Below are 6,879 nucleotides of genomic sequence, written 5' to 3'. Positions count from 1 at the left end.
CAGGACGTCACAAAATGTAAACAACAAAAAATACGAAGTACAAGTACATGTATATATATGCATGTATGTATGTATGTATGTATATATATATATAATATACATATTTATATTATTTTATAATTGAACGCCACGCATCTCTTCCAAGTGAGTTTTATCATAATAATTCTGATGCACACTCTATTCTATCCTTTTACTTTTTCGTTTTTCTCTATTCCTTTCTCTTATTCTTTTACCTCCTCTTCTGCCACTATTCTATCTTATTACTCTTTCATTTTTCCCTCTTCCTTTCTCTTATTCTTCTACCTCCTGCTCCCCTCTCCTATTTTAATCATTTATCCTATCTCCAATTCTTTTCTTCTCCACTTCACAGTTCGCTGCCTGTCACTCTCTCTCCCTCACTCTCCCAACGTGACCATCGGCCATCTTACTTCTCTTAAGTTGTGTTTCTTTCTCTCTGTTGTAACTGGACCAAGAAGAAGAAGACGTATTCTTGTCTGTCTCCTGTCCAAGCTTTTTTTCACGCGTTCGCCACCACAACCTCATTGAGGCTTAGTACTTCCTGTTTGTTTTCACTGTCCTGTTTTTGTTACCAATTTTGACCCTCCGCCAAATCCTAAATTTGATTTAACTTTGCTTTGCGGGAGCAACTGTTTTATCGAAGGCGTATCTTGTGAAATGCTCGAAATACGGAAATAGAAAAACAGCCGTTTAAAGAGAGTAATAATGTAATAAATTTTGAAGATGTATGATTGTCGATTCTTCTTTACAATATCTTGATGATATATGTATACAAGTATGTATGGTTATGCACGCACAGACACATACACACACATACATACCCCCACACACATATACAGAGTGTCTCCAAAGAATGTATACACACATTGAATGATTGTGAAGTCAGTTCTTATAATACATTTCATTTTCAGACGGATTTTTTTCTTTATGAACGCTTGTTTTGAAACCTATGATCATTCTGTTTCAATTCCTGTTGATATTGCAAAGCAATCGTGTCTCAAGCATCAAGGATCCTCGTAGTAGACATGACCAAAGTCTCGATCATCTTCCAGTGGCTTGGATTATCCATTATCGCAGCAGTTAAAACTGTCAACTGGAAGTCACTACTTGTCCGCTGAAGCAAAATTGGAAATAGCGTATACCTATACACACGTTCATATGTACGTACGTTCAAATACAGGCACATACGTACATATACACACACATATATAAACATAAAGTATATATAATACACTCACATGCACACACATACATAGGCGCAGGCGTAGCTGTGTGGTAAGAAGTTTGGTTCCCTATCACATGGTCTCGGGTCTATGTGAGTGGATTTGGTAGAGGGAACATGAAAGAAGACCATCGTATATGATAATATCTTTTATGCTGGACATACATAAACTTTAGATTGATTCGGTGGTGGTAAAAAGAAAGGAAACGGAGCCGAGTGAGAAAAAATATATCACTGCTCGGCAATGGGATGTGATTTATTTCTCTTCTATGTTTGTTGGACGTGTCAGTTGTGATTGTATATATATCGTTCCTAGTTCGAAAATGAACGTGACCACATAACACAAAATAAATTTGAGCTCAGGAAAATTTTTGCAGCACTAAATAATTTTCCTGTTCGAGTAAATGAAAGCGCACGATTTGTGTGAATTTTTCAATCCAGTGGAGCTTGCACCTTCTACTTCTATACATAAGTAGAACACATTTTTGCCCTCGAGGTAATTGGTATAATTAAAAAGAAAATGTAAATAAAAAGGTCTGTATGATTGTGTGTGTGTGTCCTGTGGCATCATCTACTGATGATGACGATGACGACAACGGCGAAGATGATGGTAATGGTGATGATAAAGCTAATTATGATGGTAGTGGTGATAAAAATAAGAGACACAATACTTACTTTCATCAAACAACTCTATGTGACTTTGCTGAACTCCGACGTTAAGCAAAGTTTGGGATGTGCTTAAAACTTGGGAGATATTGTGCAACAGTTTTTTTTAGATGTCTTGCTATATGGTTTGGAGTAAATAGCAAATATCGTCCGGTTTCTGTCTAAACTGAAATAAGAATAAATACACGTATATAGATAGATAAAGGAATAGATAGATAGATAGATAGATAGATAGACAGACAGACAGACAGATAGAATAAATAAATATAATTAGTTTAAACAGTCAGCAGAATTTTCCTAGGTTATAGCAATCTAACTAGTTTTTAAAATAATTTTGTCCTAATAACAGGAACCTAAATTGCACCATTATATAAATCTGACCATTGACTGAAAAACTTTCATTTACTGATAATGGATAACAATGTATCAACACTGATGCGTGTCGACCACAGTTTCTTTACTTTAGTAAGGCTGTTTAATTCTGCTACTTATATAAAATAAGATTAAAATTTCATAGTAAACACGTAACATGGCTAGTCATACGCTCACATGTGCGCTCGTGGACCCACGTGCGTATTTATACGTCACTATAAAAACGTACACATCTTCACTCGCATTTATATATATTTATATATACCAATTAATTGGTATATATACCAATTAATGGCATATATAAATATTTTAATCTTCGGATTCTTTTTAATATGCTAGACCACTGGTTTTAATTGACTAATATCAATTTCTACCTTAATTAATTTTATATAAAATATATGTTCTTTAACCGATAAATTGACTGCTGCTAATTATTAGCTGCAGGCTGGTTTTTCGGGTCTCAGCGCGCCAAAGTAAAGGCATTTGAAAGATACATTCGAACTTAATCGGTTGTACTTTATGCATGCGACACTCCGGTATCGTTTTTTGCATCTAGTCCAGCAAATTATGTTCATAACAGACCATGCTGACGAAGTTACAGATATCCTTGCGGATATTAATAACCGAAACTGATCGGTACATGGGTAATTATTTCATTTCGTATATTTTCATTTGTCTTATTTATTGCTTTGGTTTTGTGCTGAGTTTTATTCGAGAACATAATCTTTGTGGAGAATTGCGATTTGACGTCTATATCTAGCATGTTGACTGTCCACTTTTCGTGTTCAGTCCTTAATTGGTATATATATATATATATATATATATAGTTTTAAAGATATTTACCTTTGAGAAAGATGGTGTTTTGCAACGCAGGACTTGATTAGCTTAATGTTATAGCGTTGCTATATATATACAGTTCTCTCTGCATTTTATGTTTTTGTTTGCTCCTTTATAATAATATACTGATAAAACACTTAAAAATTTAATTGAAAGTTTGAATTTGTATATTGTGTGTCACAAGTACAACATTCTTTATTATTGTGATATTTAAAACGTACGATAAAAACAGGACTGGAATGTCTGGAACAAAAAAAACAAATTTGAATAAAAGTGATAAAAGATTTTGCTTACCCAAATATTCAATTGTAAGGGTCCCGTCGTGGTTAACTCACGTTCCATCTGCAAGAGTCGTATATATATAATATAATTTACATACAAAACCATACATATATGTATATATATGTATATATATATATATATACATATATATATATAATATGTGTGTGTGTGTAAACACAAAGCCAGTCAATAATGATGTGGCGTTTTATTTACTGTCAGTCAGAATCGGAGATAATATAACGGAATATAAAAGTGATGTATTCCGACTAAAGATAATGGTGGATAGAATAGTATTTTTATTGACCAGCACAATATCACATTCAGTGAGATTACAGTTTCCCCTATCACTAAATGGAGTTGATTGTCTGAATTTCATGAAATACAAGTTATTCTTATTCTCTTACTACGGTCTACTGCATGTTCATGTCTCAGCATATTTACAGGTCAATATAAAAGTCCGTATTATATACTTACATACGTACAAATTATGTACATATCGATTATATTAGATAGCCCACGTTCAATTTCTACCAACTGAGGTCTGATGTGGAGGCCGTGAATTTGAGTTTGGTTGATGAGCCTACTCTGACAAACTGGTTCTAACTGGCTTGGCAGAGGGGTACAATTTTTTATACTCTTACCCAGGAGTAGTTAAAGTGATTAAGTCAACACACACGGGCACACACAACCATTACTTATTTTATTGATCCCGAAAGGACGAAATGCAGAGTCAGCCTCGGTGGAATTTAAACTCAAAACGTAAAGACGTACGAAATACCGCTAACCATTTGTCCGGCGTGCCAACGACTCTTCTAGCTCACCGCAGAATATACAGTGAGTCAAAAAATAAATACATACGCACATAAATACTTATCTGTATATAATATATATATATATATATATATATATATATATTATATATATATATATATGTTGTGTGTGTGTGTGTGTGTGTTGTGTTGTGTGTGTGTGTGTGTGTGTGTGTGTGGTGTGTGTGTGTGTGTGTGTGGTGTGTTTGTGTGTGTTTGTGTTTGTCCCCCTAGCATTGCTTGACAACCGATGCTGGTGTGTTTATGTCCCCGTCACTTAGCGGTTCGGCAAAAGAGACCGATAGAATAATACTGGGCTTACAAAAGAATAAGTCCCGGGTTCGAGTTGCTCGATTAAAGGTGGTGCCCCAGCATGGCCGCAGTCAAATGACTGAAACAAGTAAAAGGTAAAGAGTAAAAAGTATATTTTATATATATATAACATATATATATACATATACATATATATATATACATACATATATATATATATATATATATATATATATACATATATAATATATATGTATGTATGCATGTATTTAACATGTATTTATATATTTATGTTTGAGTGGATCAGGCGAAACTTCAAATAGCTGTTGTTTTAACGAAATCAATATTTACTAAAGATATTGAACCCATTATTTGTTTGCTGCTTTCCCTTTCTTCTGTAAGTGTGTGTGTGTGTGTGTGTGTATGTGGGCGTGTGTGTGTGCGTGTGCGCGTGCTTATATGTGCAGAAAGAAAGAGAAAGAAAGGAAAAGAGAGAGAGCAAATATCTACTCACAGCTTTTGATAAGTTCTCAGCAGAGATTTTATATTCGCTGAACTTTTTAAAAGTCAAATGGAATACGAAGAAACTGGTCCAGTCTATGGAAGGATAAAGAAGATAATCATTGCCTTTATAAATGAGGCACACATCAAAAATTCGCACAAACCCACATACGTAGATAAATATACAATCTGCATAATCACATATACACTCAAAAATACATACATACATATACACATACATACATATACATACATATATGTGTGTGGGGGGTGTATAATTAACGAGAGAAACTGAAATTGGAGTTAATCAAAAGTATTTTTATCGGCTGATAAATGTTGTTAACTAGTTGTTCAATGGCTGCTGGTTGATGGTTGGAGTCTATGTCGATATACGAAGCTTCCTCATTTGGTTTGTGGTAGGTTTAAATTTGGTTGTATTAAGGTTCATGTTATAACTAGGAAGTTGACTTCTTTAAGGTCGGTACTAACTGTGGTTCTTAAAATTGGCGTAATATTTTGCATAAGGTTTTCCTTATCCTATCCATATTGTGTCCGTTTTTATTGCCTACCACTTCCAGGCCATAAACCTATATAAACCTATGTTGGCTTCTTTTATCTCTTTTCCAAGGATATTTAGGATATAGAGGCCTAAAAGCTCAGCCATTAGAGCTCCATATTGCCATTTCAAATAGATCGTCCTTATTCTTTTTTTTACCCAATAGGAATTATTATGAAAAAGTAATAACTTCCTTACGTTCATAATTATATCTACATCAGTATTTGTTATGATAACATATGCCTTACTATATTCAAGTGTCTTTTGACGAACGCTTTAGGAGATCGAAGGGTAAAACTCTACGAGTGGTAAATCTCATTTGACATCGGCTTCAGCCACCCTCCAGTAGTCATTAAACAACTAGTTAACAACATTAGCAGGCGCGTCTCCAATTTATTCTCCGATAAAGATACTTTTGAAAGACCACAAGTTTAGTTTCCCATACTGAAACAGCCACCCCACCACTATAATGCTGCATTAGAAAGGTCCAAATTCAAGAATAACATAAACTACATTGAACCAAATATACATAGACCATGAAGGCGCAGACAGAGGAATCTCTTAGGATCTAATCCCCCTTATAGCAGAGTTATGAAATTCTTCATACAGTGTTATGAAATTCTTCAAATTAATAGACAATCCATTCTTGTATTCACACAACTACCACAAGACCTTCAAAAGAAAAATTGTTAAAGTCAGCTATAGTTGCTTCTCTAATATAGGGTCAATAATACTCCACCACAATAAAAATAAACACGCCAGAAATATTCCCGAAAGACAATGTAATGGTAGATCTCCAGATCGCTGTCCTTTAAGAAACAACTGTCAGGAAAAAAACAAAATATACAAGACCAAAATCATGGATCCCAATGAAGTAACAAAGACGCATATTGGAGTGACGGGCAATTGGTTGAAGGAAAGATACACTCAACACTTGGCCTCATTTAGGGACAAAAATAAAAGACATGCAGCATTCTTTTCCAATTTGATATGGACATTGTAAGAAAGAAGAATAAGTAGTCCCCAGATAAGATAGAACATCATTGCTAAAGTCAGAAAATATAGAAAACACTAAAATACTAAATATCATACAATCAATAGACTACATCCTAAATATTGGGGACAAAACCTTTTCTCTCTACATACACAAGCAATATCTCACACTTAGACACTTCAAAGAGGAACCACCACCCCGCCGCTAAGCCAACAAGATAGTTTCTTTTCTGAACATGAAAATTGAATAAATACCACACAAAAACCCGCAGCTACAAGAAACATGTCCATATGACGAACTACCTCAGCACACACAACATACTAACATCACATTTACCTAGAATACAATA

The 6,879-nt window shown here is 34.3% G+C and overlaps 1 long non-coding RNA gene across 1 annotated transcript in view; it reads right to left on the bottom strand.

Moving 5' to 3' along the window:
* Positions 1-1,998, bottom strand: part of LOC118768439 — a 5,087-nt gene extending 3,089 nt beyond the window's left edge. Inside the window, exon 1 of the long non-coding RNA XR_005004281.1 lies at positions 1,916-1,998. This is a non-coding gene — a long non-coding RNA (uncharacterized LOC118768439). The remainder of the gene's footprint in view (positions 1-1,915) is intronic.
* Positions 1,999-6,879: the final 4,881 nt, after the last annotated feature.

The sequence above is a fragment of the Octopus sinensis genome, linkage group LG29 (genome assembly GCF_006345805.1).
Source record: "Octopus sinensis linkage group LG29, ASM634580v1, whole genome shotgun sequence".
Classification (NCBI taxonomy): domain Eukaryota; kingdom Metazoa; phylum Mollusca; class Cephalopoda; order Octopoda; family Octopodidae; genus Octopus; species Octopus sinensis.
The sequence above is the reverse complement of the archived record's forward strand: the minus strand, read 5'-3'. Positions and strand labels throughout refer to the sequence as shown.